The 18,039-nt window shown below is 38.4% G+C and overlaps 1 protein-coding gene across 1 annotated transcript in view; it reads left to right on the forward strand.

The window, feature by feature from the left end:
* Window positions 1-8,604: 8,604 nt before the first annotated feature.
* Window positions 8,605-18,039, forward strand: part of MED12L (mediator complex subunit 12L) — a 423,390-nt gene continuing 413,955 nt past the window's right edge. Inside the window, exon 1 of the mRNA XM_070405985.1 lies at window positions 8,605-8,693. The gene's annotated coding sequence lies outside the window, so the exon portion shown is untranslated. The remainder of the gene's footprint in view (window positions 8,694-18,039) is intronic.

The raw sequence follows: 18,039 nt of genomic DNA on the forward strand, positions 1-18,039 counted from the left end.
GTATGCACCTCTATATTCATACCAGCATAATTTGCAATAACTAAGATCTGGAAACAGCCCAAGTGCTCATCAGTAGATGCTTGGATAAAAAAAACTGTGGTACATTTATACCATAGAATGCTATGCAGCAGTAAAAAAGAAGGATCTCTTACCCTTTGAGACAGCATGGAGGGACCTAGAGAGTATCATGCTAAGTGAAATAAGTCAGTCAGAAAAAGACAAGTATCACATGATCTCACTCATATACAGAATCTAAGTAAAAAAATAAACTAATGAACAGAGTGGATCCAGAGACATGAAAGCGTGGAATAGAGTGCAGATTCCTGGAGGGAAGGTGGGGAAGGGTGGGTGGGTGACAGGTAATCAAGCGAGGACCTGGTATGCATATATTATGGCCCATGGGCACTATCAATAGGGCAAGTGAGGGCCTGGGGCAGGGTGCAGAGGTGGGCTGGAGGGGGCCAAAGGGAGGGGAGGAAAGGAGACATATGTAATACTTTCAACAATAAGGAATTATTAAAAATAAAATAAAATGTGACTAGATAAAAATAAACACAAACAATTAAGGTGAGAGAAAGTGCTTGCTATGATTTTAATCTTCTTAAATCTACAGTGGCTTCTTTTGTATCCTAATGTGATCTATTCATGTGACCTTGAAAAAAAATGTATGTTCTGCCTCTTTGGTGTGAAATGCTCTGAAGATATCAATTAAATCCATCTGATCAAGTCTATCATTTAAGGTTGCTGTTTTCTTGCTGATTTTTATGTCTGGAAGATCAATCCATTAATGTCAATGGGGTGTTAAAATCCCCTGTTATTACAGTATTACTACTGATCTCTCCCTTTATGTCCATCAAGATTTGCCTGGTATGTTTAGATGCTCCTATGCTGGATTCATACATGTTACTAGTACAAGGGTTATATCCTCTTATTTGACTGATCCCATTATCATTGTATAGTGATCTTCTTTGTCTTTTATTGTAGCCTTTGTTTTAAAGTCTATTTTGTCTGATATATGTATTGTCACCCCAGCTGTTTTAAAATTTCCATTTTCAAGAAATATATTTTATCATCCCTTTACTTTTAGCCTGTGTATGTCTTTCATTCTGAGATGGGTCTCTTTTAGACAGCATCTATATGTCTTGTTTTCTTATTCATTCAGTACCCTATCTTTTGATTGGAGCATTTAAGCCACTTACATTTAAAAGTTATTATTAAAGTTATGTATTTATTGCCACTTTATTCTTTTTCTCCTTTTTTAAATCCTCATTCAAGAATATGGTTTTTTCATTGATTCCAGAGAGAGATGGGAAAAGAGAGAGAGCGAGAGAAACATCGATATGAGAGAGAAACATTGATCAATTGCCTTCCATACATACCCTGACTGGGATTGAATCCATAACCTGGGTATGTGCCCTGGCCAGGAATCAAACCCACCCCCTTTGGTGCTCAGGACGATGCTCACTTGCCAGGATGACATTTTATTCTTTATCATTATGTTCCTCTGTGTGGTTTTTTTTCTTCTTCTTTTTAAAGAAAATCCTTAACACTTCTTGTAATACTGGTTAAGTGGTAATGAACTCTTTTAAGTTTGTCTTATCTGAAATACACTTTATTTCTCCTCTAATTTTAAATCATAGCCTTGCTGAGTAAAGCAGTCTTGATTGTAGGTCCCTGACTTTCTTTACTTTAAATATTTCATGCCAATCCCTTCTGGCTTGAAATGTTTCTGTTGAGTAATTAGATGACACTCTAATGGGAGCTCACTTTTAGGCAACTGTTTTTCTTTTGCTGCTTTTAAGATTCTCTCTTTGTCTTTAGCATTTGCCATTTTAATTATGATATGTCTTGATGTGGGCCTCTTTGGGTTAATCTTGTTTGGGACTCTGCTTCCTGGACTTGTGTGTCTTTTTTCCTTACCAGGTTAGGGAAATTTTCAGCCATTATTTCTTCAACTAGGTTCTCAAATCCTTGCTCTTCCCTTTCTCCTTCTAGTAACCCTAATGTGGTAGTTTTTATCTTCAGTTGTTCCAAAGGTCCATTAAGCTATCCTCATTTTTTTCTTGTTTAAAGTTTCACATATGTCTCCTTTTTCCCTGATTACTGCCCCCCCGCCAGGACTCCCACCCACGAGGGCAAGCCTCCACCACCCCAGTGTCTGTGTCCATTGGTTTTGCTAATATGCATGCATACAAGTCCTTTGGTTGATCTCTAACCTCCCCCCCTACCCCTCTCTCTGGATATAGTTTTGTTCATCAGTTCATGTTGATCATTATATCCCACATATGAGTGAGATCATGTGATATTTATATCTTTCTCTGACTGGCTTATTTCGCTTAGCATAATGCTCTCCAGTTCCATCCATGCTGTTGCAAATGGTAAAAGTTCCTTCTTTTTTATAGCAGTGTAGTATTCCATTGTGTAGATCAGTGGTCGGCAAACTGCGGCTCATGAGCCACATGCGGCTCTTTGGCCCCTTGACTGTGGCTCTTCCAGAAAATACCATGTGCGGGCGCTCACGTACAGTGCGATTGAAACTTCGTGGCCCATGCGCAGAAGTCGGTTTTCGGCCTGGGTGAATCTATTTTGAAGAAGTGGCATTAGAAGAAGTGGGGGTGTTGGTCAGTCGGGCCACGGGAGACGTGGCGCAGGCGGGCCTCGGGATACGCAGCTCGGGGGAGGCACGCACAATTCATGCACGAGTTGAGTGAGCCAGTCAGTCAGCAGTCTCATGTGCAATGGTTAGCGTTAGTCGAGTCCGCAAATTGTGCGAGGGTGACAAAAGTACCTACTCAAAGCATAAAGTTACCTGTATTTTTCCAACCAGCTGCAAATCCTACAGGTATTTTTGTCATCAATTTAAGAATTGTAATTATTTTGTGTTGGTGGCTTTATTATTATAAAATGAAACATTTTTTTAGGTGCCCTGTTTGACATGGCTACAAAGAAGAAGCAAAGAAAAACGGAAGACAAAAACCATGAATTTAAAATTGAATGGACTGAGACTTTCGCATTTATTCAAAACTTAAATGGCCTTCCAACCTGTCTTATTTGTCAGGAAAAATTGGCGCATAACAAGAAATCAAATTTGGAGAGACACTTTACAACTAAACACCTGTCATTTAGTACTAAATATCCTGTCGGTGATGCAAGGAAGAAAGCAGTTGAGGAACTTCAGAAGAGTCAAGAAAAATCAAGTTCTGTATTTAATTACTGGATGCAATCTTCCGACAATGTTAATATTGCAAGTTTTGTGGTTAGTAGGGAGATTGCTAAGAGAGGAAAACCATATACAGACGGCGAACACATAAAAAGTTGTTTTATAAATGCATCCAAAGAGCTATTTCGGGATTTTAAGAACAAAGCAGATATTCTAAAAAAAATTAAAGAGTTACCATTGTCCGCTAAAATAGTGAAAGATAGAACAGTCAAAATGTCTTCGAATATAACCAACCAGCAAGTCGAAGATCTTAAATTGGTTTCAGCCTTATCAATAGCAGTTGACGAGTCTTGTGACATAAATGATACAGCGGAAGTTTCACTTTTTGTACGATTTATTTCATCTACAGGTCCTAAAGAAGAACTTTTAGGATTATTGCCACTCAAAGGTCAAACACGTGGAGAGGATATAGCAAATGCTGTAATTGAGTGCATTGAAAAACATCATATTCCACTCGATAAAATGTCTCAATTTCAACAGATGGGTCAAAAAGTATGACCAGTGTAAGAAACGGGTTTGTTGCTATTTTGAAAGAAAAAATTAATCACGAGATACTTACTTACCATTGCATCATTCATCAAGAAGCGCTTTGTGTGCAGACATTTCCAGAAGAAATCTGCAAAGTTATGGAATTGGTGATTAAGATTATCAACTCCATTATAGCTAAAACTCTTAATCATCGCCAGTTTAAAGAATTTTTAGTTGAAATGGAGAGTGAGTACGCAGATCTTCTACTGCATAACAAAGTACGTTGGTTATCAAGAAGAAACATTTTGAAACGTTTCGCTTCCTTATTAAGAGAAATTAAAGCATTTCTCCTTGAGAAGGGTGTTCACTATCCAGAACTAACGAACAATGAGCGGATCCAAAAGTTTTATTTCATGGTAGACGTTACTTCTCATCTAAATCAGCTTGATCGCAAACTATAGGGGAAAGGAAACACAGTTTTTTCCATGTTAGAAGTTATTTCATTCGAAAACAAATGATCTCTTTTTGCTCAAGATTTTGAAAGAGAAACTTTGATTAGCTTTCCAAGCCTGTTGAAACATCGCCAAGAAAATAATTCTGATATTGACATTTGCTATTTCAAAACAACAGTTTTAAATATGAGGGAAGCTTTTCTCAACAGGTTTCAGGAATTCAGAAACAGCAAAGCGACGTTAGCCTTTATTAAAAAACCTCTCAATGCTACTGTAACAGAATTAAATTTTTCTCCCTTTAATATTGACATTGGCAACTTTGAAATGCAATTGCTGGGTTTAAAAAACAAAGAACTGTGGAGCTCAAAATTTGAACGTCTTTGTGCTGATATAGAAATATTGGAGAAAAACAAATGTGAACTTAGTTCACAGAACAAGTGGTCTGCTTTGAAAAAAAGCAGACCTGGAGAAGGAAGATATGTTGATTTTTAACACTTGGAATAGTATTCCTAACTCATATAATCAACTGAAAAAACTAGCGTTTGCTGTTCTTTCCTTATTCGGGTCTATATATTTATGTGAACAATCATTTTCAAGCATGAACCTTATCAAGAGTAAATTGAGAAGTCGTCTTATTGATGAGAACCTGAAATCGTGCCTAAAATTAAAAACAGTATACAAACCTGACTTACCCAAACTTTCTAAGGAGATGCAAGGCCATTGGTTCACATTAGTATTTGTCATTGTCATGATTTAATTTTATGGATATTGTAAGGTAAATTGTAAGGAATTTAATTTTATCAATAAATAATATTGTTATTAAGTATGATATCAAGTTTTATTCAACGTACCTATAGTTTAACTAAGACTTAAAACTTTAAGCCCTGACCGGTTTGGCTCCGTGGATAGAGCTTCGGCCTGCAGACTGAGGGGTCCCAGGTTTGATTCTGGTCAAGGGCATGTACCTTGGTTGCAGGCACATTCCCAGTAGGGGGTGTGCAGGAGGCAGCTGATCGATGTTTCTCTCTCATTGATGTTTCTAACTCTATGTCCCTCTCCCTTCCTGCTGTAAAAAAATCAATAAAATATATTTTTTTAAAAAAGACTTAAAACTTTAAGTAAAGTTTATTAAGTTAATTTTAGGGAACGTTGTGGAATGAAAGAAGATGTAGTGTCGAGGATTGAGAAAGGTATGTTGAGATGATTTGGACATATAGAGAGGATGAACAAAAGGAGATAGACGAAACAAGTATACAAGGTGAGTGTGGATGGGAGAGTTGGAAGGGGTCGACCTCAGCGAACGTACCTCAATCAGATTGAGGACGTCTTTAGCAAAGGCCAGCTTAGGACTACCCTAATTAAGTTAATAACGATGTACCTACCTATATAGTTTAAGTTTAAAAAATTTGGCTCTCAAAAGAAATTTCAATCATTGTACTGTTGATATTTGGCTCTGTTGACTAATGAGTTTGCCAACCACTGGTATAGATGTACCACAGTTTTTTAATCCACTCAGCTGCTGATGGGCACTTAGGCTGTTTCCAGATCTTCACTATGGTAAATTGTGCTGCTATGAACATAGGGGTGCATATATCCTTTCTGATTGGTGTTTCTGGTTTCTTGGGATATAATCCTAGAACTGATATTACTGGGTCAAATGGGAGTTCCATTTTTAGTTTTTTGAGGAAATGCCATACTGTTTTCCACAGTGGCTGCACCAATCTGCATTCCCACCAGCAGTGCACAAGGGTTCCTTTTTCTCTGCATCCTCTCCAGCACTTGTTGTTTGTTGATTTGTTAATGATAACCATATGACAGGTGTGAGATGGTACCTCATTGTCATTTTGGTTTGCATCTCTCGGATGATTAGTGATTTTGAGCATGTTTTCATATGTCTCTCTGCCTTTTGTATGTCCTCTTTCAAAAAGTGTCTATTTAGGTCCTTTGCCCATTTTTTGATTGAATTGTTTATCTTTCTTTTGTTAAGTTGTATGAGTTCTCTGTAAATTTTGGAGATTAAACCCTTATCTGAAATAGCATTGGCAAATATGTTCTCCCATGTGGTGGGCTTTCTTGTTGTTTTGTTGATGGTTACTTTTGCTGTGCAGAAGCTTTTTATTTTGATGTAGTCCTATTTGTTTATTTTCCCCTTAATTTCCATTGCTCTAGAGTCTAGAAGCTGTACCAATAAAGAACTTGCTACAACATATGTCTGATATTTTGCTGCCTATGGAGTCTTCTAAGATTTTTATGGTTTTCCATCTTACATTTAAGTCCTTTAACCATTTTGAGTTTGTTTTTGTGTATGGTGTAAAGTTGGTGATTTAGTTTCATTTTTTTGCATGTATCTGACCAAATTTCCCAGCACTATTTGTTGAAGAGACTGTCTTAACTCCATTGTCAAATATTAATTGAGCATAATGGCTTGTGTCTATTTCTGGGTTCTCTATTCTGTTCCATTGGTCGTTATGTCTGTTCTTGTGCCAGTACCAGGCAGTTTTGAGAACAGTGGCTTTGTAATTTAGCTTGATATCTGGTATTGTGATCCCTCCAACTTTGTTATTCTTTCTCAGGATTGCTGTGGTATTCGAGGTCTTTTTTTATTCCAGATGAATTTTTGGAGAGTTTGTTCTAGGTCTGTGAAATATGCCATTTGTATTTTAATGGGGATTGCATTGAATCTATAAATTGCTTTGGGTAGTATGAACATTTTAATGATGTTGATTCTACCAATCCATAAACATGGTATGTTCTTTCATTTGTTTATGTCTTTTTTAATGTCCTGTAGTTTTCCATATCCTCATTTTTTTAAGTGGTTTTTTTTTTTCTGCTCTGTTTGGATATTTTCTGCTACCTTGTTTTTCAAACTTCTGGTTCAGTGTTCTGCTGTTTATTCCTTCTAGTATATTCTTCATTTCAGATATTGTATTCTTCATTTCTGACTGGTTCTTTTTTGTATTTTCTATGTCCTTCTTCATGCTGTTGAAGTTCTCACTAACTTCCTTGAGCATCCTTGTAACCATTTTTTTCTTGAATTCTATATCTGGTAAATTGTTTGCCTTTATTTCATTTAGCTCTTTTTCTAGAGATTTCTCCTATTCTTTCTTTTGGGGCATGTTTCTTTATCTCCCTAATTTGGCTGCCTCTCCATGTTTGTTTCTATCTGTTAGGTAGATCTACTATGTCTCACAGTGTTGGTATGCTGACCTTACGTAGTAAGTGTCCTGTGTGTCCTTGTTGTGCATTCTCCTTGATCACCTCAGCCGGGTGCTCCAGGAATGTTCCTTGTGTGGATAATGTGAGCCCTCCTTTGGTAATTGAGCCTTGACTGCTTTTGGTCCATCATGCCTGGGGTCAACCCTCAGGCTAGCTGACTGTGAATATTGACCCCCAACCACTGTGTATGAACTGCAGTGCAAGTGCTGGACACAAATGGAATTTGCCTCAGGAGTGTCTTGTATCTGCTAAGATCTTCTTTTGAATATGCCCCTTATGAAGCAAATGGGATCCTGATCTAATGTTTAAACCTGGCCACTGGGTATGTTGGTCTTGGAACCTCTTGGGAGGGACTCTGATTCAGGTCAATATCAGCTGCTGCCTGTGTCTGGCCATGGGCACCTGTTTGAAGCTACAAATTGGTACACAGTTTGTGGCTGCTTTTGCTGGATCTGGGTGTGTACAGGAAGGCCCAAGCTGCACACCATGGTTGACTTTTACCAGCACTAGGATCTGGACAAGTCAACAAAAGACCCAAGGCACTTTGAAATCTGCATCTGTCTACCTCTGCCTGACAACTGCCTGTTAAAGTCAGTCACTGAGAGCCTCTGGAGGTATTCAAGTTGCATAAGATAGGTTCTCAATGAGTCCAGGTAGGTGCAAGTAGTGGTCACCAGACTGATACAGGTTCAAACTTGGTGACAGTGCTGGGTTTGAGGCCACTCAGTATCAGTTTCAGGGTATACCAAATCTAGCTGCCACTCACTAGGTGCTTGCACAACTTTATGGTGGAGGAGGGTTTCCAGGCATTATCAGGGTGAGGCCAGCAGAGTTTACCAGGCACAAACAGTCTAAGATTTGGCTGTGTGAAGGGAGGGCTCTGCACTGGTTGAGCATTCAAAGGAAAAACGGCCCCAGTCCTAGAGCCACACAACTCAGTTAGTCCCAGATTCTGCCAGTAGCCAGATCTCAGTAGGATGGGGCTAGTGGATCTCCCTTGAGGGCTTGGGGGAAGAGGAGGGGAGTGGCCCCCTCTCTGGAGCTACACAGCTCAGTCTGTCCCAGATTCTGTTCAGACCATGGCAGGGCGGAGCCAGGAGGAATCCAGCAGGTGACGTCAACAGGCAGCCCAGAGGGTGTGGCTATTGCATTCCCCCAAGCTGATGCCATAAGGAGGAGCATGCCCCACCCAAGAAAAATGTCATCTATGGTGTGAAAGAGTGACTTAGCAAAGGAGTCTTACTTGCTATTTCTTCAGCTTTCATCACAGAGCCACAAACCTCAGGCTCTCCTCCTGCGAATCTAGTCCACCCTGCTCTTCTCAGCTGGAGCCCAGGGTGAGTGGTTCCAAGATTTTGTGCATTGGTCCTTTAAGATTGCAGACTCTTTTCTCTCCTGGAGGACAGACTCCCCGCTGATTTTCACAATCAGATATTATATGGGTACCTCTTCCTGGCTCTGGTGCCGTGGGCTGGAACGCCTGGTTTGGGGTTGAGACCTCACGCTTCACAGAGGAAACTTTGCAGCTGCGTTATCGCTCTGGAATCTCCGTCACAGCAGGCCCTGTGAAAGCTGGGCCAAACATTTTGGCATCTCTTCCCTTCCTGCCAGTCTAGATGAGACTTCTTCTGTAAATCCTTGGTTATAAGATTCCTGATCAGCTGGTCTTCAGTTGGTTATTTGGGTTGGTTCCTCTATATTTTAGTTGTAATTTCATTCTGGTCCTGGGAGGAAGTGAGTGCACTTCTGATGTGCACTTGGTTTCAGTGTTGGGTCCAGAGTTTTGATTGTCATGGCAGATTTTGAAGCAGAATGTGCCTATGCTACTAGCCCCCACAAAAAGAGGAAACTAGTCTGCACCTAGTCTGCAGCCATTTGGGATCCCTACATGTTCTTTTGTGACATATTTATTCAAATATTTTATCCACGTTTAATATTTTCTTCTTATTATTTTGTGGGAATTCTTTATGTATACTTGATTTCATGACTCTATCGGATATTAATATTATAAACATTTTTGTCCAATGTGTGAGTTGCCTTTACAATTACTTAATGTCTTAAGACAGCAAAATTTTTAATGTTGATGAGGCCAGATTTACCTTTTATAATTTGTATTTTGTGGATGCTATCTAATAAATCTTTGCCTGCTCCAATATTGATAAGATTTTCTCTTGTAAAACTACCTTACACTTAACTTTACTGCTCCTTCACTTCGTTATATTGTACCACCTTAAGTTCCTTGTAGTCAATTTCCCTTCTGACTTTTCTTCCTCTCTCTTAACAGTGGACATTTCCAAGATTTTTCTCCCTTTGATTATCAAATAATGTGTGTTCCTCAAAAAAGATTTAGAAAACAAAAGAAGTGCAGTAATTATAATAATAATAGCACCAGGTTTGAGTGCAGCACTTACCATATGCTAACTATATAGTGGTGGAACGTGATGGTTAGGAGATCAAGTCTAAGAGTGAGGCTGCCTGGACTAAAATTCTGTTTCTATAACCTTCTAGTTGCATGGTCTTGGTTAGTGTTTTACTCAGTGAAAACTTACAAGATACAATAGCAATTTGCAGTAGAGTTTTTAGTAGCAAAGGATACAGAACAAAAGCATCAGAAAAAAAGATGTGCATCTTCAAAGTCCAGAGTTCAGGCATAAGCTTCCAGAGTTCTTCCTCATCTGAGGCCACACAGGATGTCCTTTTTCTCTGACAGAGAAGCACTGGGAGGTGTATGGAATGTCTCTGCCCAGGGAAGACTGATTCCTAAGGTTCAAGGCCTTTTTGTGGGGGCTAGTAGCATAGGCACATTCTGCTTCAAAATCTGCCATGACAATCAAAACTCTGGACCCAACACTAAAACCAAGTGCACAGCAGCAGTCTTAATGTTAGTGCAAAGGAACCTGACAAGCCAGCAGGACATAGCCCATTGCTCCAGGTGTATATAACAAAATCATTAATTACTAACACAAAAAACTCTCCAAGGGGCACATTCCCTGGGGTGGCCAAAGGTCAATCATGGTTCCCTTGGAGACACCAAGGAGTTAGCAACTACACCTGCTGTGTTCACTCTTTTCTCACAAGTAGCCTCTCTAAAGCCTCACTTTTTTCATCTGTAAAATGAGAAAACAGATGTGCTTCCTTTATAGAGTTGTTGTGAAAATTAAATGAGATTATATATGTAAAGCTTTCAGCATTATTTTGGTACATAGTTATTGCTCAATGACTACTAGATATTATTAATACTAAGCATTTCCTCCGTCATATAAGGATGACAGTATTTGTTTCATTGCCTATAGCAAGACTAAAATGCAGTCCTAGCTGGTTTAGCCCAGAGGATAGAGCTCCGGCCTGCAGACTGAAAGGTCCCGGGTTCAATTCCAGTCAAGGGCACATGCCTGGGTTGTGGGCTCAGTCCCCAGTAGGGGGTGTGCAGGAGGCAGCCCATCAATAATTCTCTCTCATCATTGATGTTTCTATCTCTCTCTCCTTCTCCCTTCCTCTCTGAAATCAATAAAAATATATTTTAAAAAAATAATAAAATGCAGGCCTAGTAGATAGAGAGCTTAGCATAGGGCTTGGCCTTAGATCCCTATGCTAAGCTCTCTATCTACTACATGATATGCACTCTGATATATTTGTATTCTATTTAATGTGTTGTTGTTTTTTCAAAAATGTTTGTCAAATATACTGGGAAAAATGGGTTACTACTCAATGTTCTTGGGTTCCTAAAGTTGGGTAAATGACACTTGGCCCCTCTCTTTCTCTTTTTTTCCTCCTACACTCCCTCTGTCTTGGTTGGTTTGCCCTAGAAGTAGAGCCAAAGATACAGGTTATTTATTTGGGAAGTGATATAAAGAAACAAAGGACAGAAATGAGAAGGAAAAGCTAAAACAAGGTGTTATTGAGCCAGTTGCTGCTGTGGGTGACTGGGGCTCAGTCCTACTGGGAGCCTCTGGGGATCTGGGTAGAATTCCCTCAGAATGGTTTCTCCAATGGATGGAAGTCTGGGACATTTATCCACAGACTTCTCTCCTCCCTAGTTGAGTGTGTCTAATTCACTTCCCCACCTGGCTGCAGAAAAAATGGAGAGGTGAAAAGTGGGTACCTGCATGGGGCTGTCATCTTGCATAGAAGCCTCCACACAGCCTCCACTGAAACACCAGTGAGCCAAGAGCATATGGGCAGAGCACAAAAAGCAGCTGCTGCTTCCTCTAAGCAGGAAGGAGTAAACATAGGCATCTCTGTCCAATACATAGTGCCTTCCCCTAGGCAGCCAATCTCAGGGTCTTGCTGCCATTCAGACAGGCATAACCTGAAGAACTTGTTTTTTCAGGCTTGGCTCTCAACACATAAATATAGTTTAGAAAAATTTTCTGCCTTTCTGAACAAAGCTATTTTTCTGTTGTAGACTCAGATAAAAATCGAATTTTAGTTGTAGTTAGAAATGCCTTCTAGATCAAAAGGTAACTCCTCATTCCATTGATGCCCATCATTGCTTCAGTGGGTGGGGAGGAGGGGATTGAGGGGAAAAAGAAAAAGCTCTAAAACGAGTTCCAGAATATTCTTTCTCTTACTTTAATCACACTTCCTAAATATTCATAATATAGGATGGTTATAGCCTAATTTATTTATTTATAAAATTTCCTAAAATTGGATAGTGTTTTCATTTTCTCAGTATCAAAAATATTATTGTAGCAAACATCTATATATATAAAAGCCTAAGCAACCATTATGACCGGACAACCCGACAACCGGACGACTGGCCTGTAGCTATGATGCACACTGACCACCAGGGGACATATGCTCAACGCAGGAGCTGCCCCCTGGTGGTCAGTGTGGTCCAACAGCCAACCCCCCCAGTCCCTCCCCCCCGGCCAAACTCCCGTGGTCCCTCCCCACAGCCAGCCGGTCTGGATCGGCCCCAATTGCCCACCAGGCCAAGGGACCCCACCTGTGCATCAATTTGTGCACTGGGCCTCTAGTCATTGTACATAATTCTTTACCTGAGTTTCATATCATTTTACCAAGAGAGATAGGTCACAGTGGAAATAGAGCGTTAAAGAGTATGGATGCTGTAAAAGCTTTTGATCCTATCCACCTGTTGCTTTCCAAAAAGTATAGATTTAACCAATTTGTACTCTCACCAGTCATGTGTGTGCATAGGGAAATTTAAAAACATTTTTAAAAATCTCAGTGTTGAAAATTTAGCAAGTATAGAAAAGTGTAAATCGTCATAGTAAAAAATAACCCACAACCTTGAGACAGCCACTACTAACATTTTAATATATTTTAGTCTTTTTCATTCTTATATAATGTACATGTATAATTTAAGAACAAAATAGAACATACCACATATAGAGTTTTATAATCTGGCTTTCTCATCTAATATTACATTCCATTTTCCAAAAAGATAATGGTAAATGGTTGCACAATGTTTTATGGGTGTCCGTTAGGAATCGTGTTTGGCTCCTATGAACAGAGTTTGACTAATATAAACATAACGGTTTATTTTTTCTCATGTAATGAGACATCTGGAAGGTGGCAGTTGATGGCTTTGTTACAGTGGTTCCAGGATATCAGAATTTCAGTTGCTATGATTCTCCTGGCTTTTCTCTCATTGTCTCCAAACGGCTGTTGGAACTCAAGCCATCATGCCAGTTATCAAGACAGTTGGGGCCAGGCAGCAATCTAGGCAGCTGCAAGTCCCACCTGTGGACTTCTACTTATATCTTATTGGCCACCGTAATCTTCAAGGAAGGCTGTGAAATACAGGTTTATTTTTTTAGCTAAGCACATTGCTGGCCACAATAATATAGGATCTTGTTAATGACAAATAAGAGGAGAATGGATATTGGGCAGCCAGCAATCTGCCACAGCCTTATAAGTATGGATGTAATATTTTATTTAACCAATCTCCTATGGAGTAGTATTTATTTTTTTCCTAATTTTCACCATTATGCCAATTGCCATAGTAAGCATCCATACACAAGCATCTCTTAATTGTTTCTTATGATAAATTTCCAGATGGAATTAATAAATTAAATCATGGAATGCAAAATTGCTTTCCAGAAAGGTTCTACTTTCTGCAGCAGCATATAAAACCACTGGGCAGTTATTTTGAGAATCATTCATTGAATACGTGCTTTCCATCCAACTCCAGATGGTCCCTTGTGATTCTTTCTTGAATATTAATATTCTTCACAAATGTTAGAAAATGTAATCAATCCTCAAATAGAATATGTCAAAGTGGCAAATGCTGAGCAGTATGTCTTTAATTAATTAAGTATATACCAGAAGAAAATGTCCTTGTGGAATGAGCCTGCAAAGTGACACATTTTAGACTGGTAAGTTCTTATATTTTCATTTTTTAAGAAGTTCCTGAAGTAGTTTTGATGCCAATAATGACATGGGGCCACAGGAGAAAGGATGACAAGGAAAAGACCCATCTGAGAATCATCAAGAAACCTCAATCAGTTTAGGATCTTTAAAGTTTAATATTAGAAGCTATTATGGAAGATATGAATCTTAATAAAACTATTGCTATTCTGCAAACCAATGCAATTTTAGCAAAGTTTTGAAGCCCCATCTATTGACTTGTAGCTATGATGCACACTGCAGAAACAGCATAGCTAATGTTAGCAGAAACAGCATAGCTAAGTCATTGAGCTAGATTCCTCCACAGACACAAGTGAGAGCCAAAATTTGAAATACTTACTAGTGTATACAGATAATATGTTCTCAGAATTTATACTTCAAATGAATTTATGGTAAATTAAATTGAAATGTTTAAGGCACTGTGGAACTACATAAAAAAAAAAAAACCTCAGAGTAGCTCACATTCAATTAATGTAGTAAAATTAAAAAGTGATTGCAGCAAATGCTTTAGTAAAGAAGATCACTTTTTAAATAAGAATAATCACCCAGTTGTTCATTTTTTGAGAGTTTGTTTTGTACTTCCAGGTTTCTTTAAGGCAAGGCAGGGCTTTAAATGCTGTCAAAATTTCCATGGTCTTTAGCTTGTCTTGCTCAACAAAGATGAAAGCCATTGGAAAAGTTACATTTGCACTGTGTTCTTAGAATTTAGTCTGTGTTTTAAATAGTGCTGTGTATGGTCACCTAGGTCCATGGAATGTCACACATGTACCTATTTCATGTGTAACATAGCTCAACACTTGAGGGCAGATTTTATTGCCCATATCTCACACCCAGGGAGCAGGGGCCATCACTCGCTCAGGAGGGAGGAGACTAATTTCACCTCCCTGAGGCACAAGCAGTCCAGTCCCAGTGCTTCAAACTAGACCTGTCCCCATCGTAGGAGGCCAATAAATATTTGTTGAATTTTTTATATGGTACAAACCAAATTTATGTCTAAGTGGTAAGATTATATTTGAATTTCTTCTTTTTGCTTTTTTATATTTTATGAATTTCCTGCAAGACATAGCTGGGACATTTGTGATCAGGTAACTGTGTGCATAGCTGCATGTTTGGGGCATTCCAGATCATAGTTCCTGGAACATTTCTGCTAACTTTTTTGAACTAGTTGAAATGGGTTTGTTGTATCATACTGAATTGAGTATCTTTATTAAATATACTTAAGCATTTAACTTTTATATTTAAATTAGACATGAACTTTTAATTCAACTTTTATTTCGCAGTACAAATTAGGTAATGAACAGAGACTAAAAGAAAATTAGTAAATATATCAATCAATTGAACTCAAACTTTTTACTTAAATTAAGTCTTTAAAACCAACAATGGAACACAATAATATATGAATACTACAGTCTTATATTTTATGCTAATAATTTATTTATATAATTAAAAATTCAGACTGGCCAGTGTGGCTCGGCAGTCAAACGTCAACCCAGAAACCAAGAGGTCACTGGTTCGATTCCTGGTGAGGGCACATGCTTGGGTTGTGGGCTCGATCCCTAATGGGGGATGTGTAGGAGGCAGCCAATCAATGATGTTCCTCTCTCATTGATGTTTCTCTGTCGCTCTGCCTTCCTCTCTCTCTAAAAAGAAAAAAAAAATCAATAAAGACATATTTTTAAAAAAAGAGATACATTTTTAAAAATTCAGATTCGGAGATTTGTTCTTTCTATTTGTGATTTTCCTATTTACTTAAGCCTTTACTTTATTTCATCAATATTAAGAAAATTATATAAAAATTTTAATGGATTTTTATTAAACCAAATGTACTGCTTATGGTTTAAATATTTTTAATGATTTGGCCATAATATACTTTTATTTTTATTTCTTCAGATAAGATTTTTTCAAATTAATTTTAAATTTTTTAAATTATACATTCAATAGCATTTTGTATTAGTTTCTGGTATACAGCATAGTGGTCAAATTATCATTTATTTTACCAAGTGTTCCTCACTGATATTTCCAGTACCAAACTGGCCCCATACAACATTACATTATTGTCTATATTTCCTCTGCTGTACTTTACATCCTCATGACTATTTTGTAACTACCAATTTGTACTTCTCAATCCCTTCACCTTTTTCACCCAGACCCCAACCCCACTCCCCTCTGGCAAACATCAATCTGTTCTCTGTATCTATGAGTCTTTTTATGTTTTGTTTGCTCATATATATTGTTCTTTAGATTCCACATGTAAGTGAAACCATATGGTGTTTGTACTTCTCTATCTGACTTATTTCACTTAACATAATGCCCTCTCCATCCATGCTATTGCAAATGATAAGATTTCATTCTCTTTATAGCCAAGTAATAGTTCCATTGCATATATGTATCTTTTTTTTTTTTTTTTTTTTTGGCCACTCATCTATTGAAGGTTACTTGGGTTGCTTCCATAGCATAGCTATTGTAAATAATGCTGCAATGAACACAAGGGTGCATATATTCTTTTGAATTAGTGTTTTGAGGTTCTTCGGATATATACCCAGAAGTGACATCACTGAATCATAAGGCAGTTATATTTTTAATTTTTTGAGGAACCTCCATACTGTTTTCCACAGTGACTGCACCAATCTGCATTCCCACCAACAGTGCACAAGGTTCCCTTTTCTTCACATCCTGGCCAATAACTTGTTTGTTGATTTATTGATGACTAGAGGCCCGATGCATGAAATTTGTGCAAGAGTAGGCCTTAGTTCCCCCAGCTGCCAGCACTAGCTTCCCTCTGGCACCCGGGACCCGGGCTTCCCTCGCAGCCCTGGCTTCATCTGGAAGGTCTTCCAGAAGGATGTCCGGTCTAAGTAGCATATTACACTTTTATTATAATAGATAGCCATTCTGACAAGTGTGAAGTGATATCTCATTGTGGTTTTAATTTGCATTTCTCTGATGATTAGTGACATTGAGTATTTTTTCATATGTCTATTGGCCATCTATATGTCCTCTTTAGAAAAGTTTCTATTCAGGTCCCTACTGTGTGTGTGTGTGTGTGTGTGTGTGTGTATTTGATTTCAGAGAGGAAGGGAGAGGGAGATAGAGATAGAAACATCAATGATGAGAATCATTGATCAGCTGCCTCCTGCACGCCCCCTACTGGGGATTGAGCCCGCAACACAAGCATGAGCCCTTGACTGGAATTGAACCCGGAACCCTCCAGTCTGCAGGCCAACGCTCTATCCACTGAGCCAAACCAGCTAGGGCCCTAGTCCATTTTTTAATTTGATTTTTTATTTTCTAAGGGTTGAGTTTTTTATAAATTTTGGATGTTAATTCTTATTAGTTGTACCTTTGGAGACTATGTTCCCCCATTCAGTGAGTTGTCTTTCCATTTTGTTGAAGGTTTTCTTTGCTGTGCAAAAATATTTTACTTTGATGTAGTCCCATTTGTTTATTTTTTCTTCTGTTTACCTTGCCTGAAGAAATTTACCAGAAAATGTATTGCTAAGAGAAATGTCCAAGATTTTACTGCCTCTGTTTTCTTTTAGGATTTTTATGGTTTCGAGTCTTACATTTAAACCTTTAATCCATTTTTAGTTTATTCTTGTGTATGGTGTAAGAAGGTGGTCTAGTTTTATTTTTTTGCACAAATCTGTCCTATATATCTAACACCATTTATTTATTTATTTTTTTAAATCTTTATTGTTCAGATTATTACATTTGTTCCTCTTTTTTCCCCCCATAACTCCCCTCCTTCCAGCTCCCACCCCACCCTCCACCCTCACTCCCCACCCGCTGAGTTCATCCATAGGTGCATGATTTTTGTCCAGTCACTTCCCGCATCTCCCACACCCCTTTTCCCCTAAGAATAGTCAGTCCATTCCCTTTCTATGTCCCTGATTCATTATAATCACCAGTTCATTCTGTACATCAGGTTATTTATTCACTTGATTCTTAGATTCATTTGTTGATAGATGCATATTTGTTGTTCCTAATTTGTATCTTTACCTTTTTCTTCTTCTTCCTCTTCTTAAAGGATACCTTTCAGCATTTCATATAATACTGGTTTGGCGGTGATGAACTCCTTTAGTTTTTCCTTATCTGTGAAGCTCTTTATCTGACCTTCAATTCTGAATGATAGCTTTGCTGGATAAAGTAATCTTGGTTGTAGGTTCTTGGTATTCAGCACTTTGAAAATTTCTTGCCATTCCCTTCTGGCCTGCAAAGTTTCTGTTGAGAAATCAGCTGACAGTTGTATGGGCATTCCCTTGTAGGTAATTGAGCCTCTTTCTCTTGCTGCTTTTAAGATTTTCTCTTTGT

Source organism: Myotis yumanensis, unplaced genomic scaffold, assembly GCF_028538775.1.
Source record: "Myotis yumanensis isolate MYYU_CA2020_CCGP unplaced genomic scaffold, mMyoYum1.0.hap1 SCAF_2, whole genome shotgun sequence".
Lineage (NCBI taxonomy): Eukaryota > Metazoa > Chordata > Mammalia > Chiroptera > Vespertilionidae > Myotis > Myotis yumanensis.